General features: G+C 45.1%; 2 long non-coding RNA genes across 7 annotated transcripts in view; one reads left to right on the top strand and one right to left on the bottom strand.

Moving 5' to 3' along the window:
- Nucleotides 1-3,868: 3,868 nt before the first annotated feature.
- The window catches only part of Gm34607, a 34,556-nt gene continuing 13,582 nt past the window's right edge, over nucleotides 3,869-24,842 (top strand). For 2 of the 6 annotated variants that reach the window (XR_001779736.2, XR_871505.2), the window contains exons 1-2: nucleotides 3,869-5,008; nucleotides 17,697-17,758. This is a non-coding gene — a long non-coding RNA (predicted gene, 34607). Of the gene's footprint in view, nucleotides 5,009-12,290; nucleotides 12,664-14,063; nucleotides 14,682-17,696; nucleotides 17,759-24,655; nucleotides 24,750-24,842 lie in introns of those variants that run through there. The other 4 variants (XR_871501.2, XR_871503.1, XR_871502.1 and 1 more) reach the window with 3 other exon arrangements.
- On the bottom strand, nucleotides 7,404-12,061 carry Gm10825 (predicted gene 10825). Its single transcript, NR_028580.1, has 2 exons — nucleotides 11,726-12,061; nucleotides 7,404-11,615 (listed from the first exon to the last, which is right to left on the bottom strand). It is a non-coding gene; the product is annotated as a predicted gene 10825 (long non-coding RNA).

Here is a 24,842-nt window from a genome sequence, read left to right as displayed (position 1 = left end):
TCCAAAGAACTTGGGACCTAGAGTATTTTCAAAAGAGTCTCTGGGCTGAGGAGGTCCTGTCCTCCACACTGTGTCCCTGGGATTCCTCTTAGGTTCAGGTCCCAGGAAGTCACTGACTAGCTCAAGACAGAGACAGCTGTGCTCCCCCACCACAACCCCCACCCCAGGATTTGGAAATTCACAGGGTAGCCTTTAACCTGTGTTCCCTGCTCTTTCCCACTCCCATCACCCTTCTGCCCCCTAAGATCTCAGGAGCTCACCTTCTATCCTTCTATCCTTCTAGTCAGACAGACAGACAGACAGCAGGCACAGCAGGGACAAGCAGCAGGAAAGGACCTTGTCACTGGCAGTGAGTTCCATAGCTGCTTCTCTAGACTCTGGAGGCCAAAGGTGTGATTTTAATTGTCTGAAAGGGGGGGAAGATCTTGGTCACTTCCTGATAATGGTCCCGACCACAGAAAGTTTTTGAAACTTGGCTGGGGGATCAAGGCAATTCCTCCTCCTGACCTTGTCAAAAACAACTTCTAGTTCCCCTTTCTCCAGATCCTTTCAGAGCAGCTCCCCAGCCCCTGCAGACTGGTCCCTGTGTCCTGGTCCCTGTGTCCTGGTCCCTGTGTCCTGGTTCCCGTGTCCTGGTCCCTGTGCCGGGCAGATTGAGGTGTGGCCCTGCTCTCATCTCATGTCTCAGTGCTCTGCAGGGTGGGGTAGAAGGAAAGCAGCTGCGCGTGCCTTTTGTGTCCTAGCATGTGAAGCTCCAGAGGCCAGGGAACTGAGAAGGGCGAGAAGAAAAGTGCAGGAATGGGAAAGGAGTGGGAAAAAGAAGGGAAGTGCCAGGAACTGATTGGCTGGCTGGCTGGCAGGTGGGCGGGGTGAGTGACAAGAGGGAGGATGGGGTGATCTATAGAGCAAGCAGGGCCTCCAGGCTTCTAAGTATGCAGATTCCTCAGGGGCAAGAAGCTGAGTAATCCCCAGCTGCAACCCTGGACGGAAACCAAAGACTGTGGGCACAGGAAGCTGTAAGCAGACAGATTGTAACCCTGGCTGTGGCTTAGATAAGCATGCTTGTGGTGAGCCCACAACACACATACACACCAACACCTCTGATGCCTCCAGCTTCCTGCTGCCTATTAGGGATCCTTCCAGCACCTCTCTGGCTGTAGCTACCCATCTCCCCACCCCCACTTCCTCTCTCTTCCCATCTGCACGTCTTAAAAATGTTTTTAAAAGCCTAAGAACTTATGCCCCACCCTGGAAATCACAGTTGTTTCTCTGTCTAGTCTGCAAGCTGTGCTTTGCCACCATAATGTTCTTGCCTTTTGAGCCCAGAGGTCAGATTTGAGTGTCCACAGGTCTTTAGTTGCACCTAGTTTGTTCAGTCAAGATCTTCTCTAAAGTTGGGAGTTCCTGGATTTAACTAGACTGGCCAGCTTTCAAAATCTGTGGATCTTCCTGTGTCCAGAATTATAGGCACAAATCAACATTTCTAGAGTTCTTCCTGGGTGTAAGGAAGATGAAATATAAGTCCTCTAGAGTTTAAGGCTGGAGTTTCAAAATGAAAGCAACTTCATAGCTGCTTCTGGTAGGACTTGCCTTTCATCCCAGCTCTTGGGAGGTAGCAGCAGACAGGAGGATCCTTGTTGAGCTAAAGACTAAAAAGAGTGAGAAATGGTGAGATACTGTCTCAAAAACAAACAAATTTATATGTGTGTCTGTGTATGTATGAGGCAAGTCCTACCAGAAGCAGCGCACACACACACACACACACACACACACACACACACACACACAATCAGTTTCAGAGATTACCATGGCAGGCTGGGGTTGTATGACTGCTGACACATAGTCCTGCTGTTTTCTGTGTCCTGTTTCCTGTGTGTGTGGTGCAGGGCAGGGCTGAGCGCTCATGGGCAGGGGTAGAGCCCACCCACACTGTGCTCAAGCCTCTGCAGGGATTCCAGAGAACTCACAAGGCTGTGGCTCTTTAGCAGTTGTACATTCTTGGTTTAAGACAGAGAGATTCACCAATTTGGGGATTAGTAAGTGGACAGGCTTGGCTGGTTGAGCACTGAGCCCCAAGAATCAACTTGTCTCCATTTACCTCAGCAGATCTGAGATTTTCAGACATAGCTGCCTTAGGACTGACAACCACAGCCCAGGGAGCAGAGTTGTTTCCCCAGGAAACCTTAAGAATGATTCGTTTGAGGCTGGGGCTACAGCTCTAGATGGGCTATGTCAAGACACATACACAGAACTAAGGTTCCCCTCTGTCCTTTCATCAGGGCATCTGAAAAAGTCTTGGGTTTGCCTGGCTCCCCACAGGTTCTGAGTAGCAAACCACATCAGATGTAGCAGCAAGTGGTTTTCCTTGCTGAGTCAACTCACCAGGCCTATTACTCCTTTATCAGTTCTGTTCTGAGACATGCATAACTTTCAGCTATGTGCTTTGAAATCCTTGTGTTTCCTATATGAGATTATTCTCCGGAACTGTTATCTGATCTTATTATCTGAAATCATCCTGATCTAACTTTTCACTCTATGGGATGCCATGGTCCCCAAAAGGTCAACTCCATTTTAGGACAGATCTCTTCCTTCAGTCTGTCCCTCATTTTCTTTCCTGAGCTAATATATTTTCCAAGATTTTTTTCTTTATTTTCATTTAATTTCTTCAGAATGAATTTATTGCTCATTATTTGGATTTGTGTGATGATGTGTCTATGGGTGACCGTGAGAAAGGGAACAGGAACAAGGCAAGAGATGGAGTCACTGATGTCAACGTCATGTTACATCCTGATGGAGTGATGGAGGGAGCATGGAGACCGTCAGTTTTAATATTGCACACTATGCTTAGTTGGAAGTGAAATGACAGATATTGCCAACACCATCAGAAGCTGTGTGTGTGTGTGTATGTGTGTGTGTGTGTATGTGTGTGTGTGTGTGTGTGTTTGAGTCTGTGTTGTTTTGGTGGAGAAGTGATAGGTACTGTCAGACCACAGTCCATGAGTCAAGTTGTGAGAAGAGTTCAGAGAGCTTTTCAGAAAATTCTAAGATTATGAGACTAAGCTGGGCATGGTGACTCACGTCTTTAATCCCAGCACTTCGGAGGCAGAGGCAGGCATATTTCTGAGTTCGAGACCAGCCTGGTCTACAAAGTGAGTTACAGGACAGCCAGAGCTATACAGAGAAACCCTGTCTCAGAAAAAAAAATATGAGACTAGTCTTATAACCTCTGTTCTTCCTAAACCTGGGTTTGTTCTTGGAATGAGCTTTCATGCACCTCCCAGGTGTAAACAGGTGACCCGTCCAGCAGGTCCAATTATTCACGGGTCTCAAGGGGACCTTCTCCTAAGAACCAAATGGGGGGTAGAGAGAGACGAGGGTCTTGTGCGAATAACGACACGGAAACGTTCTGAATTGCATCAGGACCCCACCATATTGAGAAAGGCCCAATGCGTAAATGCACAAGCAAAAGGGGAAGTGCCTTTCAGAAGGATGTGAAAGAACCTAGAGGGGAAACCTCCACTCAACTCCCGATTCAGCGTGCACCCAAGAATCACGAATAGAACACAACACCTTGATGTAACAACACGAGGTATTTTACTGGTGGAGCTCCGGGTCGAAACATATCTCACACAGGAGACAGTGGATTCGACCACGAGGCTTGGAAGCTAGGGGTTTTTATAGAAAAGGAGTGGGGCTGGGGAAGGAATTGGCACGGTTTCACATGATTGGTCCATTTAAACATCAGCAGCCTGTAAGATTTAACTTAGGTCAGAGGGGTGGGAGATAGGGAAGCATGGGCCTGCCTGGGCATGTCCTGGTCTGTTCTACTATGTTCTCAGCCCCAGGTTTCAAAGCTCACAAACAACTCTTTGGACTATTTGACATACATTACATGAATCACAGGTCTCAAGTTTTATTTCCTTTCAGAAGGATGGGGCATAGAATTGCTCAAGCAAAAAGGGAAGTACTTCTCAGCAGGAGGGATGGGGCAATAGAATTGCACATTCTTTAGGCAGTTACACAGGAAGCAGGAACTTGGCAGTATCAGGGTATCTTGAGGTCAGGACATCTGGCGCTGACTTAGGGCTGTAACAATCTGTGGTTGTTCTCTGAGCGGTGTGTCGGTGGCCTGCTTTTAACCCCCTTTTCTTCTCGGGGGGAGAGGCCCAATTCAGAGATCAAGAGTTGTCTTAATAGCTCCCAACAAACAGGGGTGAGTTTTCTCCACATCACACATTGCTGCTTACTTGTGTCGCTAAGAAATGTGTCCAGGCATGGTGCCCTGTGACTGTGTACAGTCCTGTGAACTTTGCTCATGTGACCTTGCTTAACCCAAGTGTCTGATCTTTGAATAAAGGTGGCTATTGTCTAAGACATCAGTCTGCCTCATTTTATGCTCTGCTCTCCATCTATGGTAACAAGTTCCACCTCAATGGGGACCCGAAATCTACTACAGCCTAGGAGAGTGAGGACCTACAGAAGCCCTGAGTGAGAATAATGGGGTCGAAATCAGGGCAGGCTTTGCCTTACCTCAAGCTGGTGCATCATTTCTTCAAGGAGGACCAAAACTGCCAGACTAGAAACTGTTAGATCCTTATGCTGATTTCAGTTTGTTTTCTACTAGGGATACAATTTTTACCATCTTTTGTCAAAGCTAACTCTTTTCGCAAAGTAGATAGCTAATGTTGTAATGAGGTGAAATGATAATATAAATCATAGCAGTTTTCAGAGTCCATGTGTATGTAGTGAATAAAACTTCCAAAAACTTTATGGAAATCCACGCTGTTATCTTTATAACATTGAAACATTTTGACTTCCTGTTGAGTAGCTAACAGGAAAGACTTTATCTTCATAAATACAGGACAGATGGCAAATTTGGACACATTTACAGGATGACATGTCATGCAATATTAAAATGAAAAGTGACTTTGTGTGCTGGTATAAGAAGATCTTGAAGATAGAGATGACAGACCACCTGGACAATGCTTCCTGATCGTTTTTGTTAAAGGTAATCATTTTACACAGACTTCTAAATCTTATTAAAGAAATACTTTTCATGTATAATAAAAACTCCCACAGTAGTGTTAAATAATCATAAAAGTCTCTAATATTAGTTTGTGTTACAAACGACTGGGCTTAGTCAGTCAATAGCAGTAATGAGACAGAAGGGAACTTAAGATAGAATGAAATTCTGACCATGGGAATTGACCTATTGTCACTCAGTACGGTTCCATGGAGAGACTGATATGCAGAGAGGTGCATGGGTATAATTTCTGATTTAGAATCACTTTAGCAAAAGTTAATCTTTTTATAGTTGCAGAGTTTACTCCCAATTAAGATGTACAACTGCTATTTTTATATCCTATCTCCCTGCCTTTCTAGACAATGAACAGCAGAAAGAGATTTCAGGGAGAAACTTGTCAAGGGCTCAGTGTCCTCCATGGCATGACCCCCCAGCCCCAGTGATGTTTCCTCAGGGCCCAGGGCCCACTCTCTTGGTGAGCTGCTGTCTACACAGCAGCTTGTGACATAGCCTGAGTCTGCTCCTCTCCTCTTCTCTAGTTAACTGTTTTCCATTGAGTCTAGCAGTATTTCCTCAGGCCCCGATCTGTTCATCCTCTGCTAACTTATCCCTCATGCTACAGTCTTCATCACCACTGTGTCCTAAAACTCTGACTGTAACAGAATACCTAATTTAGGTACAGCCAAGTGTGTTAGTTCAGTTTCTCCCTGAATGAGAGATCCAAGGAACAGGTGAAAATTCAACAACTTTAAGATCTATCCTGGGCTCTGGCAGCTTTCCATAGGACCAGAATTCTATTCTCAGAACCTACATGGTGACCTACCATTTTCAACACTGGGTTCAGGAGCTCTGATGCCTTCTTTTCGCCTCTTCTGAAGCCAGACATATACATGATTCACACACACACAGACAAACACATAGTAATATATACATATATGTGTATATATATATATATATATATATATATATATATATATATATATACACCCACACATATAAAATTAAAAGAAATTCTAGCCTTGGATGTGGGGCTAAATATATGATAACCTGAGTTTGTTGATTTGGGGAGGAATAGGTGTGGAAGACTTTGGAAATTTGGGCTGGAAACATTACTTAAGAACACTACTTAGAGAGGAGAGACTTGTTGGAGATACAGATTTAGGGCTGAGTGTTCCAAGGTCTCGAACTCTCTGCATAAGGTTGGACTGTGGGCCTGTAAATTCAAACAAGACATTTCTAAATACGGTCTTTGTTCATTGAGCTTCTCATGCCTGTATTCATGTATGTTGACCATGTGCACGGTCCCTACTTTCCCCTCACTCCTTCCAGACCAACTCTTACCACTCCAACTTTCTGTTTCTGTAAAAAATGATATTTCTTCTTCTTCTTCTGCTTCTTCTGCTGCTGCTTCTTCTGCTTCTTCTGCTTCTTCTTCTTCTTCTTCTTCTTCTTCTTCTTCTTCTTCTTCTTCTTCTTCTTCTTCTTCTTCTTCTTCTTCGTTTTTAATGATCCGTGGCATTACTAGCTTTCCCTCATGTTCACCTCTCAATCTCTGCCCACTATGGAATGATAGTCTCCTCCTAGCTGCCTTTGGATCAAGAAAAGGAACTCTTGGCTCATCCAGCACCATGCATGCCTGGATGCTGCCATGCTTCCTGCCATGATGATGATGGACTGCACCTCTGAAATTATAAGCCAGCCCCAATTAAACATTTTGTTTTTTCTTAAAAAATGATATTTTATGAACTGTAGAGATGGTGTAGTGGTTAAGATCACTGGGTGTTCTTCCAGAGGACCTGGGTTTAATTCTCAGCACTGACATTGTGGCTCACATATGTCTTCAACTCCAGTTCTAGGGGCTCAGATGTCTCTCTGGCTTTTGCCAGCTTTGCATGACATGGTGAGCATATATGTGTGCACCATAAACTGATAATAAAAATAAACATTGAAGTTGACAACATATAAAATAATAATAAATCTTTAAGCTAATGAAGGAAAGCTTACTACTGTAAAACCTGGATAGGACGTTCCTTCTTCATGATGGCTCCTAAGTCTCGGGGGCAGGGCATATGACATAGATACCCCATTTGTATTCTGCAGACACACATTCTCTGCACTTTGACCCCAACCACACATTTCTTCCTTTCTTTATGTTTCATCTTTTCAAGACAAGGTTTCTATGTATACACCTGCCTGTGCTGGAACTCTCTGTGTAGATCAGAGAGGTTCCCACTAATTCAGAGATCTGTCTATCTTTGAATCCAGAATGCTGGAATTAAAGGCATAATCCATCAAGCCCATCCAACAACACATCCCTAATCAACATATGCGAAATAAAACAAAAAGGACGTGAGTAAATAAAGATATGCAACCAAATGTAAAGAAGAAAGTTAGAATAGGTCTCAGCAAGAATTAAATATGGAATAGAAATGATAAAGAAATTCAATGGAAACAAATTTTTTTCAAAAGTTTCCTGAACTTCATAGACAATTGTATAGTCTGACTAAAGAACACAAAATATACTAGAACTGTGTAATCACAAATCAAAGAGAAGCCCCAAAAACCTTGTAAAGTAATATAATTACAAGAGAATACTCTGAAAATATTATGAAAATTTCAAGTACACATTGTATAATACAGACAGCACCCATTCGCAGGAACCTGAACACCTGAAAACCAATCACCTGAAGAAAGTTAGCAAACGTCTAAAGAGAGAGAGATCCATTTAAAGATACAAGTCAGCAGTTAGACATCCAGAGCCAGCGGTAAGAGCCTTCTAGTAAGGAAATTGCAGAAAGGACATTGCTGTTCTAGGGAATTCAGCCGAGAAGAATGCTCAGATTTTTTTTGGATTAATTACTTTATTTCCTGACTGCAGTTTCCCCTCCGTGCTTCCTCCACTACCTAACTCCTCAAAAATGTTGTTTAAGCCAATAGAAACTCTTCATTAGCTGGCCCTAATTATTGTAAATGTTTGGCATTCCAGTATAGAATGGAGCTTAAACCAGATTTCAGAAGAGAAAAACATTATTAAGTGGCCTAAAACCGTGCTTGTGATCTTTTGGTGAAGAAATGTGGTTGCCTTTTGCTCCTGTCCAAAAATACAAAACAAAACAAACAAAACAAAACAAAACAAAACACCAAAAACAAAACAAAATAAAACCTGCCTCAGGCTAAATTGAAGAGTTTGGGATTAATGACTTGGGCAGAGATGATTTCAAGACCTCTTAATATTCCTGGGTCATGATGCTGTCATTGGTTACTCTCATTCCAATGTATAATGAAAAGGAGCAAGCTGAGCAGGGAAAAGTACAAAATGTACAGTTTGAGGAGAAAAGGAGCCCCAGGAAGTGTGAGAAGAGAGTCCAGTGCTCAATGAGATAAAAAAAATGTAAGGAGAAGCTAGATTCTAAAAGGAATAAAAGGAGTTTGGCCTCAGAGAAAGACATCAGTCAGCTAAGCTTCTAATTTGTTAAAAGAATGTAAAAGATGGTTAAGCAATGAAGGAAGCTATCAGATACAAAGGCTGATGGCACTGTATGTGAATGAGGAGCCATGTTCCAGCCTAAGGAAGCAGCAAAACTTGGCTGCTTTGGCCATGAGGTTCTGGCTTTAGAGTCAAGGGTACAGGAAGGGGGTGTGGAATCCATTTGGGGCTAAGTAAAGCCGCTGAGGCCAGGCACGTGTCAGACATGTGCCTGCGTGGAGGCTCAGAAAGGCCACTGTGTGAAGCTGTGAGGGTGAAGCCAGGATTTCACTCCAGACTCCAAGATTACAAAGAAGACAGAGTCATGGCCTACCTATCAAGGAGAGCTGCTGACAGGTGGAGAACCGGCACGGAGGACAGAAGTCTGTTGCAGTCAGCAAAGCTGAAAGATTGGGAGCTCTGAAGAGCACTTTGACAACAGGCATGGAGATGTGGGGTTTGAAGTTGGACCTGCTGGTCGTCCATCTTGCTCTGGCCAAGTATTTCCTCGATCTGCTCTATTTTCTCCCTTTCAGAATGGAAATGCATATTCTGTGCCATATTAGGTTAGAAGTATGGGAACTGCTTTTTAATTTTAATTTTGCAGGGGTTACAGTGAAGAGGTTGCCATGAGTCTCAAAAGAGACTTTGAACTCTGGCCTTTTAAATGGGGTGAGACTGTGATAGACCATGGAGACATTTTAAATTGGCCTGAATGCATATTTGCATTATGATATGGCCTCAAGCCTAAGGGGGCCACAAGGTACAAGGTGGTGGTTTGAATAAAAATACTCACCATAAACTAAAATATTTGAATGTTTGATCATTAAGGTATGGCCCTACCTGAGAGGGATTAGGAATATGTCCTTTTTGGAGTAGGTCTGGCCTTACTGGAGGAAGTGTGTCACTGGGGAAGAACTTTGAGATTTCAAAAAGCTAATTCCAAGCCCAGAGACTCTTGCTTCTTGCTGCCTTTGGATCTGGATGTAGAACTGTCAGCTACCATGTCTGCCTGCATACTGCCATGTTCCTCCCCACGAGGATAATGAATTAAACCCATGGAACCATAAGCAAGCCTCAATCAAATGCTGTCTTCAGTAGGAGTTGGCATAGTCATGGATTCTCTTTACAGCACCAGAACTCTGAGCAAAACAACCTGATTCCTCCTTTAGTTGCTCTTCGGCAGTGTGTTTCATCACAGCAATTACAACAACACAGTGTCAGATCACCTGGACCCAATGCAGCTATATGGGGATGGTTTCCTGGAACTGGTCAGAGGATAGCCCTGAGTACCAGTCCAGTACCAGTACAAGAGAAAACCTAGAATGGTTCAGTACGGTAGTAAAGGAGTGGTGTTGAAAATCTCAGAAACTTTCACGTGCCAGAGTGGATGGAACAGCAAAGCATTCTGGGAAATGTGCACAGTCCATGCTGCTCTGTGGGATGCTGGAGCTGCCATGTTGAGAAGCATAGTGAGGATGACCAGGGAGAAGGACACCAGCACTGGTGGAAGCTCAGGGATGCTGAGGGCTCAGGGCTGGGGGTGGAGTTAGGAGACTGTGTTCCTGAGTCCCAGACAATAAGGTACAGAAAAATCCCATCAGGATAGACTGTCAGGAGCAGTAACATCAAGGACAGAGGTCCACAAAGAAGTAAGGAAGGAAGGAAGGAACAGCCTGAGATCTGACTGCATAAGGGGTGCATGGCTAATATAATACAAAGATCTTAAATGCAGATAGATGGTTAGCCAACCCAGATGTGACTAAACAAAGCAAATGAAGAGGAGTCTGAAAGCTGCCTTCTCAGGGCAAAAGAAAATAGAGAAGTCCTCAAGAACATCAAAATTAAACACTACATTTTAAAAAAAACTTGTCATTTCTGTCTTTCTGTGGCTTTGGAGTCGTGTCGGTTTGTCTCTATATCACAAGCCCATCCAAGGACCTATAGCTATTGGTGCTTGCTGGTCCTGATGAGGAGACCCTAGCTCAGGGGTAGAGCATTTGGTTAGTGCTCATGGGGATCTGGAAGGAAAACGACGCCCTTTCTCAAGAATTAGGTGAAACGCATGCGTGCTGTGGGTGTATAAGTAGATTTTACCTTTTTAAAATTTTTTTTTTTAGTATTTAAAACCATTTTAAAATGTAAATATATTTTAATCATATCATCCCCTCCCTCAAGCTCTTCCTGATTCTCTCCTCCCACCCGGCTACAACTTTCAGTTCTTTCTCAAAAAAGCAACCCAAAAACCAAGCATAAATACAAGGGCCCAAAACCTAAAAAATAAAATAAAATTCAATATCATCCAAAGAGAAGAAACAAAAACGAAAGAAACCACCCAACTGTAATCAAATAAAAGTGTGCACAGAAACACACACACACACACACACACACACACACACACACACACACGGCTTATTTGTTGGTCAACTATTCCTGAACATAAGACCTTCCCTGAAAGGCTTGGTCTTCGCAGTGTCATTGCACTAAAGAAAACTGGTTTTTCTCTCTCCCAACAGGTAGATCAGGGAGAGAAGGAATTGTTGTAAATTCTACAATTCAGGAAATGGTATGAAATCTTGCCTTAAAACAAAACAAGAACAAAGGGGTAAAACATGTGAAAACGTGAGTGGTTGTGACTGCCTTGATCCTGGAAGTTCCTAAATACCATGAAATGCAGTAAAGGAAGTTCAAGGGCAAAGAGGTCCCAGCATGGTTGGGGGCTTGCAAAGAGCACCAGGGGGACGCAGTCTTCAGCGCACAGTATGAGCAGTCTCCAGCGCAAAGTCCAAGGAGCTCTGAAGCTGTCTGAGACCGCCCACATGCAGGGTCTGGCTGGCACTGTGCCCATCAACTTGGAGCCTAGGGAGTTGGTTTAGGATTCCTGTGGATCACAGGGGGCCTGAGGACTGAGGGCCTCACCAGGGATTCCCTCTGGCATCTTCCCCTCCTCTTTTGTTCTGATGGACAGGCCATCCTATAGCAACTGTTGAAGCTCCTCTGGTAGGCAGGAAAGGGAGGAACTATTTATTGTACAAGGCGGCCACACAGGTGACCCAGTGATTCATCCAGAGTGCCTCCCTCCAGCTGCGCAGAAACCCCCTCCTGCACTTGCAACTTCGGTGGCCCCTTTGAGAGAAATAACAGGAAAGAGGATGACACTACCCAGTGATCCAACCACCCTACCCCACTGCCGCCGCCCCGACACCCCCTTCTGCAGTTATAAATTTGAAACTCACCAGCACACACAGTGGATCTCAGATAACTCAGAAGAACCAAAAGGCATGGAGCTCCTGTGGAAAGGCTGGAGGCGGCATTCTTTGCCATACCCACCGTGGGCATCAACTGTAACCTAAGAGTTGGGAGAAGAGGTGAGGATTCTGTGCCACCCTGCAGAGAATCCCACTTAACAATTCACAAAAATGCCAGGCACCAGGGCCTTGAACTCCAGCAATTGTCGGGAGTCTCTGTGGTTTGCTTGTCCCTCCTTGAGGATCGCTGAGAGGACTGGTAGGATGTGGACACTTGAATAAATAGCGCTGGGCTGGCGTCTTCCTTCCTGCCCCAACCGCACTGAGCATAGTCCTGCCTGCCCCAATCAGCCCCTCCCCTGGAGGTGGCTCAAAGCTTTTCTGAAAGATTGCTATTCTTTGGGCAGTTGCTCCCGCCCACAAACGCAAAGTTCATGCTTCCAGTAGGTGGCGCAGCAGCCTGCGCCTAGAATGAGACTTGGGCACCCTAAGGCCAATCCCAGTCCCAGGCAGTGTTCAGGCCCACAGTAACTTAGTCACCCCTAAGCAATTTCTGTCCTGAGTTCATCAGTCACAGCACCAGTCGCCCCTTCAGTCTCCTGCCTATCTTGGGTTCCCCTCTGTGGTGCTTTCAATATCCTTGGCCCTTGGGAAGCGCTGCTATTAGGAACTATGGCCTTGTTGAAGGAGGTGTGGCCTTATTGGAGAAAGTGTGTCACTGTGGAGCTGGGCTTTGGAGATCTCCCCCTCTGCTCAGGCTCCACCCAGCATGAAATGAGACCTTCCTCCTAACTGCCTGCAGAAAGGAGATTTCTCCTGGCTGCCTCTGGATCACAATGTAGAACCACTGGCTTGTCCAGCCCCATGTCTACCTGGATTCTGCGATGCTTCCTGCCATGATGATAATGGGCTGAACCACTGACCTTGTAAGCTGCCCCAATTCAATGTTTGCCTTTATGAGAGTTGCCTTGGTCGTGGTGTCTCTTCACAGCAATGGAAACCCTAACTAAGACACCCTCTGATCTCCTAAAGCCATGCTGCACTTCCCACGGGCTTCCCTCTTCCTGCAGCTGAATCCTAAACTCATTTGCTCCTCCAGGTCCCTTCCCCATCACTCTGCCCTCCCCTGTCCTGTTTCTTGTCCCAATTCTTGCCCCCTTCGCCCAGCCCCCTCCACACCCCTCCCTAGTCACTCTGCCCTTCCCCCACCTCCACCTCCTTCCTTTAACCCCACCTCCCAGTTGAAGACAGATGCTATCTTGTCAGCATGGCTGTGCTTTTCCCCTTAGCTCTGTGACACTGGAATCTAAGACCTTCAGGTAAGTCCTACAGCCATAAAATTATCCCAATCAAAAGCAGGCTCTGTGGGCCTGGATCTGCCTCTGGGGTTAGAGCACTGACTGCTCATCTGGAGGGAGCACACTGGAATTCCATCCCCCCTCTGCAGGGTTCCCTGAGCCTTAGGTATGGCAGTTTTGAGATCTATCCCTTGGGGTGGGGCTCCACAACTCTGTATATTGATTGGTTGTGGTTTCCTGTAGTGGGCTCTATCGGTTTCAAAGAGAAGCATCCTTGATGGGGGTGAAGGGCACACTTACCTGTGGGTTTCGGGACAAATGTGTAGGGATGGTTGTTAGGGTTTAGGCTGGCTTTCTAAGGTGGTGGTTGTAGATTCTCCTAGATGAACATGACCTCAGCACTGATGGGTTAGCCAGGTTTCCAGTACCTTGCTGAGCATGTCTAAGATTCAATGAGAGCTTTTGTCTACTACCAAGGTATGTGTGCCATCACTGCACATATAGGGCTACTGTGTCACGCTGGTCATGGATGTGGCCCATAAGCCTCCATAGCTGGGTCAGACTCTTGGTTGTCTCTCTCCTGTGGAAGCTCACATGTAACCTCTTGGAACCATGAAAGCTAGTCCCTCAGGAGAGGGGACTTCAGGTCAGTCCCAGCTCAGGGGCTTCTGGGCCCTGTTTGTAAAGAACACCGTGTCGTTTATCAACAGTGACTTATCTTCCAACTCTGGTGGCAACCAAGGGCAGAAGAATTGGGCTATATGTCTTGGGATTCTCTTACACAGCCCTAACCAACAACTCAAAAAAGGGCTTCTCTAAGCCGGGCGGTGGTGGTGCACGTCTTTAATCCTAGCACTTGGGAGACAGAGGCAGACAGATTCCTGAGTTAGAGGCCAACCTGGTCTACAGAGTGAGTTCCAGGACAGCCAGGACTACACAGAGAAACCCTGTCTTGAAAAAAACAAAATCAAACAAACAAAAAAAACCAAAACAAAAAACAAACAAAAAAAGGAGGCGGGGCTTCTCTTGTCTGGAATTGGGATATTGTTAGTTTCTTAGAGGGAGTGCCATCAGCCCACATGAATAAAAGCTCATTAAAGCTATATATGTAGTTATACATGAAATTACATTTGTTATATACAGCATGGTACTGAGCCCTGTGAGAAGGCAGCCTCTGGTTTGGGCTATCAGAAGGTTCATCAGACCTCAGGGAGAAACCATAAAGTGAGCTCTTTCCCTCAGGTGAACAGGTCACAATCGAATAAGATATCCAGAAGGGAGACATTGCTGCAGGGACTGAACAAGTCACTGTGTGTTAAGAGCTACCTAGCAGGGGGAGATAAGCAATCTTGTCTGACAGAGCATCTCCTGTTCCCCAGATGCTTGTAAATCTTATCTCATCTAGAGCAAGTGACCGAGGTCAGTTCCCAGTAAGCTGCCACCTTTTCCTCAGCTACCACTTCAGAATTCAAGGGGTGTCCTCGGTGTTCTGTATGACCCAAGGAATCCATTGAGCACCTATGGCAAGATCAAGATGCCTTAAACACAGGACCTCCTCCTGTCATCGCGAGCTGACCCAGAAGTCGCAGCCAGCACAGACCCACTGCGGCCTGGGAAAGATGCAGCTTTCACAGTACTCTTTCACGGTACTCTTTCACAGTACTCTTTCACAGTACTCTTGAAGTACTCTGGGGGATGGGCACTGACACAGGTCCATGGGAAACACCCTGCTCTGGGTTACAGCACAAATCTGCTGCTCAGTCATCAGCTGGTTGCCTTCTGCCACTGTCACACCAAATGCAGAATTGAGCAGCTGATGCAGGGACGGATATAGCAAGACTTGCCAGGTTGAAAATATTTGGAGCCTGCCATTTACAAACCCACTCCTTTCTAAATGAACACCATTATCCGATGCCATCTCCACAGGGGTAGACTACATGGGCCTCTGGAAGCAAGGGCAGAACCTCCCATAGGTCCCACCCAGACCCATTGCCAGGATCCTCCACAGAGGACAAGGCTTTCCAGCCCCCGATTAGATGAGATGTCTTCAGGCATGAACACAGACTGCCCCTGATGGGGTAAAAGGCATCCTGTGGGTGGGAAAGTAGGGAAGGCTGGATGGGCAGGCGAGGGAGCTGAGCAGGCTGGTGGTTTAAGTATCACTTGGAGACTGAGCCTGGTGTCACACACCTGTAATCCTAGAGCATGGTAGACTGAGGGAGAGAAGGGACTGCTGCAAATTCTATAGTGTGGGTAATAGTGTGAAGCCTCGCCTTAAAACAAAGCAGTAACAGCAGAAGGAAAGAAGGGAAGATGCGGGTGATGTTGATGCCTTGTCCCTGGAAGCATCTTTTATGATCTGCTGGAGAAATACAAAAGGAAGGTGGGGAAGACAAACAGTCCCTGAATGGTGAAGGGATGTGAGGAATCTCTGGTCTAGGCATTCTTCTAAGCATAGCTTTCCTGAGGTCCAGAGGAGCTACCTGGTACTACCTCTGCAGGGTTCTGTACTGTACCCATCAAATCAGCTGATCCCAGTGGGGCTGAGAGCGTCATTGGCTACTGCTCTCTGCTACCTTGCTCTCCTCCTTCTCCTGGCCCTCCTTTGTAGCTTTTTCCCTAATTTTGTCCAGCCACCAAAGAAGCTGGGGGAGGAATTTGGTAAGAGCCAGAGCGCCCAGATCTTGATCCTTGTACCCGTGGGGAGAAGGAAGAACACAGCAGCTTCCTGTGGAGAGCGCTGTAACATTTCAGATCTCCTCCCTTCTCTAGGTATAGCCATGGAACTCACTGACCAAAACCGTGCTCTCCAGACAGCTCTGCTGCCTGTGGTATTTGCAGAGATCCTCACAGGTTGCCTTTGAAATACAATCTTGTAGTGTGTGAATGGGACCTTGTTAGTGGTTCATCTTACCCTACAAGGGGTAAAGGGCTGGGCCAATGCTCACTGGTTTCCTAAATTAATTTAGAGAATGCTGACTTAATAGTCCTGTTCGTGCATTAGACATGTTCTGAGCTCTGGGGTCAGTAGGCGCAAAGGAGCCTTTGGGTTACATTTAAGGCTTTACTCACCATTTAAGCTATGGACAAAATGAAGGCAGGCCCATTATCTGATCCAATTGACAGGGGCACCGCTTTTTCTTGGTGACTCCTCTCCTCTACTCAGGTATTGGCTGATCAGCTTTATTGATAAATAAAAGAATAAATGGACAGCAACATTTACATAAACTTGATAGAGGAGCCACTTAAAATAAGCAACACAATGCCATGTCCTGATTGCAGGTGGATACAGGAGCAGAGCAATCGGCATTTGAATAATACAAGACTAATCTTCACACACAACACTAAAACATTATGCCTACATTTCCCCCTTTTGTCTAATAAATTACCCTTTCTCTTTTAATAAAAAGCTATAAGCAATAGTGATGAAAATTATCGGGTAAGAATTAAAATCAAAATGTCCAGTCCTTTTGTATTTGGCAACTTAGGAGAAAGTATTTCTGTTATCTATTCTGTCTTGGTAACTGTGTTTAAATCAATCCCCATCATAAGTTGTGTTACCTACCTAAAACATCTTTGGCTTAAAGACATCTACTTAAATCCTTAACAACTTAAGTTTAATTATGAGACTACAACTATCTAGTCTTCAACATCATCAGAGACTTGAGTAGGAATAAATATTACCTGTGTAGGCACTAAGGTCAAACAACTAGCTGCCAAATCTGTAAAAAATGACAGAAGACCTGCCTAGACAGTCCCCTAAAATTATCTCTATAATTTTGGAGCATCCATCTTCAGCCTTCTGGCCCAGTAAAATTGACAGACATTTTTTTCTGAGGGAAAAATCATGAAGGACTGCTTACCCAGTCTTGGCAGAGTTCAGCAATGAACCTCCCCGTATTCCATTCATCCGATTTCTACAGCACTCTAGGCAAGGGCATTTTTTGCCCAGTGGCAGATTGCCACATTTGAAGCAAACTCCAAGTGGAGGTTCTTCGGTGCTCATTGTCTTCTTTGAGGTAAACTAGGGTGCTGCCAGGAGCAGACCTGTTTCATTGCCAAAAAAGGCTTAAATTAATGAAATATTTTTAAATGCCATATTATATAGATCTCTAAGGTTTTTGAAGATCATCTATGTATATATAGTACATCTGATTTTTTTGTTTGTTTCTAGCTATATACTCTTTGAGTTACTAAACTTTTTTACTATTTGACTAACTAAAGCTTACTTTTGTAAATAACTAAACTAGTACCTACAAGACCTTTACATTTGATTATCAACTTGTATTGCTTAATTATACTAAACAGTTTGTAGTAGCAGCTTTTAAAAGGACTATTACTTAATGTGCATTTGTGCTCTCCTATTCCTTAGCACTTGGACTCATTGTATATCTGACAGCTCCACATTGTAGAACCACTGTCTGACCAACACTAAGAGCAGCCCAGCTCTGTGGCTATATATTGTCAGCACTGGAAACTGGGTGCAAGGCAGATGTTTTGGCCTGTCTAGTTGTTAGCATCTAAGGAACTTCACCTGTGAGCACTGGCCCTTGAGTACCTCTTCTTTGCCTCTCTGTGTTTGTTGGTGATATTTATTTTTGTTTTGTTGTGATTGAGCACACACCACTGAATTAGACCCCCAATGCTGTGTTTGATTTCAGTCTGGGATGTCTTTGGCATCTTCATCTGCATACCTTCTTTTGCTGCAGGAACACTCTGCTTGGTAAGTATCCTGGAATCAAATGACTTAACTGAACTTTGGCATTGCAAAGGGGTGGGGTGGGAGGGTGGAGGTTGGATTTCACAGAATTTACAGATAAATGGTCTCTCTCTACTTAAGGCTACAGTGAGGCTGTATTTAATTATTGATGTTCCCAGAGATCCAATGCTTAGTTCATGGGCAGCATCAGCATAAGGCACTAGACTACACAGCTTGCTCACAGGCAGCAGTGCCTGCAGTGCATTGCCAAGCTCCACCCTCTGCTCCAGCGAGACTTCCATGAATTTGTTATATGCCCTGTCACTCCTAGACCCAGGAGATCCACTAACCATCAAAAGAAATACAGAGACAGAGAGTGCTAGAGGAGATTGTCTTACTCAAATCAAGGATTGGAAAATAGAATAGAGACTACCTGAATCAAAGAAAAATAATCCCCCCCCCCGTTTTTTTTTCAATGGAGAAAAGCCTCAGAAGATGATGGTTATAGGATGATTATCGAATGCCCCTTGTAGCCTTGGACAAACTCTTTCCTTAGACTTGAACTTCTTTGAAGTGATTGTGGAAAGAGACTTACTCTAAAATCACCTTTAGGCTCAAACTCCAGCATTCCTAATTATGCAATCCACAGCAATTATGGAAATCAGAAACAGTGACAGCAGATGAGCTCTAGCACAGACTTCAGTCCCCAGCCTTCCCAGAAAGACACGAAAAGAGTAAGCTGACATATTAGGAAGAAGGGCGTGTCCCAAGCACCTCTCCCTAGAATTTATGGTTCCATGATGGAGGAATGGATTTTTATAAAGTAGACAAAAATGAAAGAAAGTTGGCCTGGGGAGACAGCTTAGCTGCTAAAGTGCATGATTTATCAAGTACAAAGTACTAGCATGCAGACTCAAATTCCACCCCTCAGAATCTATGTAAGGAATCTAGTACTGCTGCAGGTGTCTGTAGCCCCAGCACTGGGCACATGGAGGTAGGACAGCCCTTGGTGCTCCTTGGACAGCCAGTCTAGGCAAATCAGTGGGTTCTATGCTCAGTGAGACACGTTCACAAATAGAGAGCAATTGAGTAAAATGCCTAACACTTCTGACCTCACACCCCCACATACCTGGGCTCACACACAAATATGCAAACACTGATTAGAAAATTAATTAAAATAAAACGAATTTAAAAGGAGAAAAGTGGAATTAACAAGGTATTGTTTAAGGTATATATTATAGTGCACAAAAGTGAAGCCGATTTCCTCCTGGCAAAGTATTTCTCTTTTTAAATAATTTTTTCATATGCTGTTACACATACATGATAATGCATGACTATTTTTTATTAGATATTTTCTTTATATACATGTCAAATGCTATCCTGAAAGTTCCCTATATCCTCCCTCTGCCCTGCTCCCCTACCCACCCACTCCCACTTCTTGGCCCTGGCATTCCCCTGTACTGGGGCATACAAAGTCTGCAATACCAAGGGGGCCTCTCTTCCCAGTGATGGCTGACTAGGCCATCTTATGCTACATATGCAGCTAGAGACATGAGCTCTGGGGGTACTGGTTAGTTCATATTGTTGTTCCACCTATAGGGTTGCAGACCCCTTTAGCTCCTTGGGTGCTTTCTCTAGCTCCTCCATTGGGGGCCCTGTGTTCCATCTTATAGATGACTGTGAGCACCCACTTCTGTATTTGCCCGGTACTGGCATAGCCTCATATGATACAGCTATACCAGGCAGGGTCCCTTCAGCAAAATCTTGCTGGCATATGCAATAGTGTCTGGGTTTGGTGGCTGATTATAGGATGGATCCCCAGGTGGGGTAGTCTCTGGATAGTCTATTCCATTAGTCTACCTGTCTATCACTGTACCAGCACCATGCAGTTTTTATCACAATTGCTCTGTAGTACAGCTTGAGTTAAGGCATGGGGATTCCACCAGAGGTTTTTTTTTATTTACTGAGAATAGTTTTTGCTATAATAGGTTTTTTGTTATTCCAGATGAATTTTCAAATTACCCTTTGTGAGACATTCTCCTGGGGGGGGTGGGGGCTGGGGGAAGGTGTGGGATCTGGAACAGTCAGAAGATAGACCTGGAGGGGGATGAAATCCTAACTGTAAATAAAGATTAAATAAAGTTAAAAAAAAGATAGTATATAATTTTGATACTATCAGATTGATATATAAATTAAGTGGAGCAATGAGACATGAATTCTTTAGTGTCTAATAAGTGTTTGGCAAATGAAGGCCATGATCATCATATTCTTTTGAAACTAAAATATATTTTCATCTTTGGAAAACTAAGATAATTTTTTAAAGAAAAGAAAGAAAGAAAGGAAAGAAGGAAGGAAGGAAGGAAGGAAGGAGAGGAAGGAGGGAAGGAAGGAAGGAAAGAAAAAAGACAAAAAAGAAAATCTGACCTACTAGTCATCAACTGAGTATCTGATGCAGAGGCACAGATAATATACTTCCCAATTTGAAATTATTCCTGTTTTACAGAAAAACAGACTTCTGTCTAAATGAACCCCACTATCTGATCTGCCTCCAGGGGAAGGGGTCTACATAGGCCCAGGTGCAGGGGCAGAAGCATCCATATGCCCAACTAAGGACCACTTAAGCCTGTTGTCACCCTGTGAAGGAAGGAAGGGATTAAAGTCCTTTTCTGAGTGGAATAGTGAGGCATATTATAATAGGCAGGGAAGGGAGATGAGCTGGGTGAGTTCTGCATACAACAAGTGGGTTATAAATCTTGGTGTGGTGGCACAGGCCCTTAATTTTTATATTTGGGTCCAAAATTCTAGTTCAAGGCTAGCCTGGGCTACAGAGTGAACTCTTTCAGCAAAAGTCCCAGACTTTGGGGGGAGGGGTGCGAATGTGTGAGGCAGCTGTTGGTTGCCTGTGCTATAACCTGATTAGCACACTGAGTAGTTCAGAAGCAAAAGGTCCAGAGAACTCCTGAAGAGAGAGCCAGGTTTGGTAAAGAGGGGAGGGGTGGGGAGAGGACTCCAAAGAACTTGGGACCTAGAGTATTTTCAAAAGAGTCTCTGGGCTGAGGAGGTCCTGTCCTCCACACTGTGTCCCTGGGATTCCTCTTAGGTTCAGGTCCCAGGAAGTCACTGACTAGCTCAAGACAGAGACAGCTGTGCTCCCCCACCACAACCCCCACCCCAGGATTTGGAAATTCACATGGGTAGCCTTTAACCTGTGTTCCCTGCTCCTTCCCACTCCCATCACCCTTCTGCCCCCTAGGATCTCAGGAGCTCACCTTCTATCCTTGGACACAGACAGACAGACAGACAGACAGACAGCAGGCACAGCAGAGACAAGCAGCAGGAAAGGACCTTGTTACTGGGAGTCAGCTCCATAGCTGCTTCTGTAGACTCTGGAGGCCAAAGGTGCGATTTTAATTGTCTGAAAGGGAGGGAAGATCTTGGTCACTTCCTGATAATGGTCCCAACCACAGAAAGTTTTTGAAACTTGGCTGGGGGAATCAAGGCAATTCCTCCCCCTGACCTTGTCAAAAACAACTTCTAGTTCCCCTTTCTCCAGATCCTTTCAGAGCAGCTCCCCAGCCCCTGCAGACTGGTCCCTGTGTCCTGGTCCCTGTGTCCTACAGATTGAGGTGTGGCCCTGCTCTCATCTCAAGTCTCAGTGCTCTGCAGGGTGGGGCAGAAAGGAAAGCAGCTGCACATGCCTTTTGTGTCCTAGCATGTGAAGCTCCAGAGGCCAGGGAACTGAGAAGGGCGCCAAAAAAAGTGCAGGAATGGGAAAAGAGAGGGAAAAAGAAGGGAAGTGCCAGGAACTGATTGGCTGGCTGGCTGGCAGGTGGGCTGGGTGAGTGACAAGAGGGAGGATGGGGTGATCTACAGAGCAAGCAGGGCCTCCAGGCTTCTAAGTATGCAGATTCCTTGCAGGCAAGAAGCTGAGTAATCCCCAGCTGCAACCCTGGACAGAAGCCAAAGACTGTGGGCACAGGAAGCTGTAAGCAGACAGATTGTAACCCTGGCTGTGGCTTAGATATGCATGCTTTTGGTGAGCCCACAACACACATACACACCAACACCTCTGATGCCTCCAGCTTCCTGCTGCCTATTAGAAATCCTTCCAGCACCTCTCTGGCTGTAGCTACCCATCTCCCCACCCCCACTTTCTCTCTCTTCCCATCTGCACGTCTTAAAAATGTTTTTAAAAGCCTAAGAACTTATGCCCCACCCTGGAAATCACAGTTGTTTCTCTGTCTAGTCTGCAAGCTGTGCTTTGCCACCATAATGTTCTTGCCTTTTGAGCCCAGAGGTCAGATTTGAGTGTCCACAGGTCTTTAGTTGCACCTAGTTTGTTCAGTCAAGATCTTCTCTAAAGTTGGGAGTTCCTGGATTCGACTAGACTGGCCAGCTTTCAAAATCTGTGGATCTTCCTGTGTCCAGGATTATAGGCACAAATCAACATTTCTGGGGTTCTTCCTGGGTCTAAGGAAGATGAAATATAAGTCTTCTCGAGTTTAAGGCTGGAGTTTTAAAATGAAAGCAACTTCATAGCTGCTTGTGGTAGGATATGCCTTCCATCCCAGTAGCAGCAGACAGGAGGATCCCTGTGGAGCTAAAGACTAAAAGGAGTGAGAAATGGTGAGATACTGTCTCAAAAACAAACAAATTTATATGCATGCATACAGACACACACAGACATACACACACACACACACACACACACACACACACACACACACACACACACACACACAACCAGTTTCAGAGATTACCATGGCAGGCTGGGGTTGTATGACTGCTGACACATAGTCCTCCTGTTTTCTGTGTCCTGTTTCCTGTGTGTGTGGTGAAGGGCAGGGCTGAGTGCTCATGGGCAAGGGTAGAGTTCACCCACACTGTGCTCAAGCCTGTGCAGGGATTTCAGAGAACTCACAAGGCTGTGGCTCTTTAGCAGTTGTACATTTTTGGTTTAAGACAGAGAGATTCACCAATTTGGGGATTAGTAAGTGGGCAGGCTAGGCTGGTTGAGCACTGAGCCCCAAGAATCAACTTGTCTCCATTTACCTAAGCAGATCTGAGATTTTCAGACATAGCTGCCTTAGGACTGATAACCACAGCCCAGGGAGCAGAGGTGTTTCCCCAGGAAACCTTAAGAATGATTCGTTTGAGGCTGGGGCTCCAGCTCTAGATGGGCTATGTCAAGACACATACACAGACTAAGGTTCCCCTCTGACCTTTCATCAGGGCATCTGAAAAAGTCTTGGGTTTGCCTGGCTCCCCACAGGTTCTGAGTAGCAAACCACATCAGATGTAGCAGCAAGTGGTTTTCCTTGCTGAGTCAACTCACCAGGCCTATTACTCCGGTATCAGTTCTGATCTGAGACATGCATAACTTTCAGCTCTGTGCTTTGAAAGCCTTGTGCTTCCTATATGAGATTATTCTCCGGAACGGTTATCTGATCTTACGGTATTATCTGAAATCATCTTGATCTAACTTTTCACTCAATGGGATGCCATGGTTCCCAAGAGGTCAACTCCATTTTAGGACAGATCTCTTCCTTCAGTCTGTCCCTCATTTTCTTTCCTGAGCTAATATATTTTCCAAGATTCTTTTCTTTATTTTTATTTAATTTCTTCAGAATGAATTTATTGCTCACTATTTGGATTTGTCTGATGATTGTCTATGGGTGACCGAGAGAAAGGGATCAGGAACAAGGCAAGAGATGGAGTCACTGATGTCAACGTCATGTTACATCCTGATGAAGTGATGGAGGGAGCATGGAGACTGTCAGTTTTAATATTGCACACTATGTTTAGTTGGAAGTGAAATGACAGATATTGCCAATACCATCAGAAGCTGTGTGTGTGTGTGTGTGTGTGTGTGTGTGTGTGTGTGTGTGTTTGAGTGTGTGTTGCTTTGGTGGAGGATAGGTACTGTCAGACCACAGTCCATGAGTCAAGTTGTGAGAAGAGTTCAGAGAGCTTTTCAGAAAATTCTAATAATATGAGACTAAGCTGGGCATGGTGACTCACGTCTTTAATCCCAGCACTTAGGAGGCAGAGGCAGGCAGATTTCTGAGTTCGAGGCCAGCCTGGTCTACAAAGTGAGTTCCAGGACAGCCAGAGCTATACAGAGAAACCCTGTCTCGAAAAAAAAAAAAAAGAAAAGAATATGAGACTAGTCTTATAACTTCTGTTCTTCCTAAACCTGGGTTTGTTCTTGGAATGAGCTTTCATGCCCCTCCCAGGTGTAAACAGGTGACCCGTCCAGCAGGTCCAGTTATTTGAGGGTCTCTCCTAAGAACCAAATGAGGGTTAGAGAGAGATGAGGGTCTTGTGTGAATAACGACATGGAAACATTCTGAATTGCATCAGGACCCCACTGTATTGAGAAAGGCCCAAGGCTTAAATGCACAAGCAACAGCGGAAGTGCCTTTCAGCAGGAAGAATGGGGCAGTAGAATTGCACAAGGAAAAGGGGAAGTACTTCTCAGCAGGAGGGATGGGGCAATAGAATTGCACATTCTTTAGGCAGTTACACAGGGAAGCAGGAACTTGGCTGTATCAGGGTATCTTGAGGTCAGGGCATCCGGAGCTGACTTAGGGCTGGAATATCTGTGGTTGTTCTCTGAGCGGTGTGACCATGGCCCGCTTTTGACCCCCTTTTCTTCTCGAGGGGAGAGGCCCAATTCAGAGATCAAGAGTTGTCTTAATAGCTCCCAACAAACAGGGGTGAGTTTTCTCCACATCACACATTGCTGCTTACTTGTGTCGCTAAGAAGTGTGTCCAGGCATGGCGCCCTGTGACTGTGAACAGTCCTGTGAACTTTGCTCATGTGACCTTGCTTAACCCAAGTGTCTGATCTTTGAATAAAGGTGGCTATTGTCTAAGACATCCATTTGCCTCAGTTTATGCTCTGCTCTCCATCTATAGTAACAAGTACCACCTCAATGGGGACCCGAAATCTACTACAGCCTAGGAGAGCGAGGACCTACAGAAGCCCTGAGTGAGAATAATGGGGTCGAAATCAGGGCAGGCTTTGCCTTACCTCAAGCTGGTGCATCATTTCTTAAAGGAGGACCAAAACTGCCAGACTAGAAACTGTTAGATCCTTATGCTG

Source organism: Mus musculus, chromosome 10, assembly GCF_000001635.26.
Source record: "Mus musculus strain C57BL/6J chromosome 10, GRCm38.p6 C57BL/6J".
In the NCBI taxonomy this organism is placed as follows: domain Eukaryota; kingdom Metazoa; phylum Chordata; class Mammalia; order Rodentia; family Muridae; genus Mus; species Mus musculus.
Note: the sequence above shows the minus strand (reverse complement) of the source record. Positions and strands in the feature narration are given on the sequence as shown.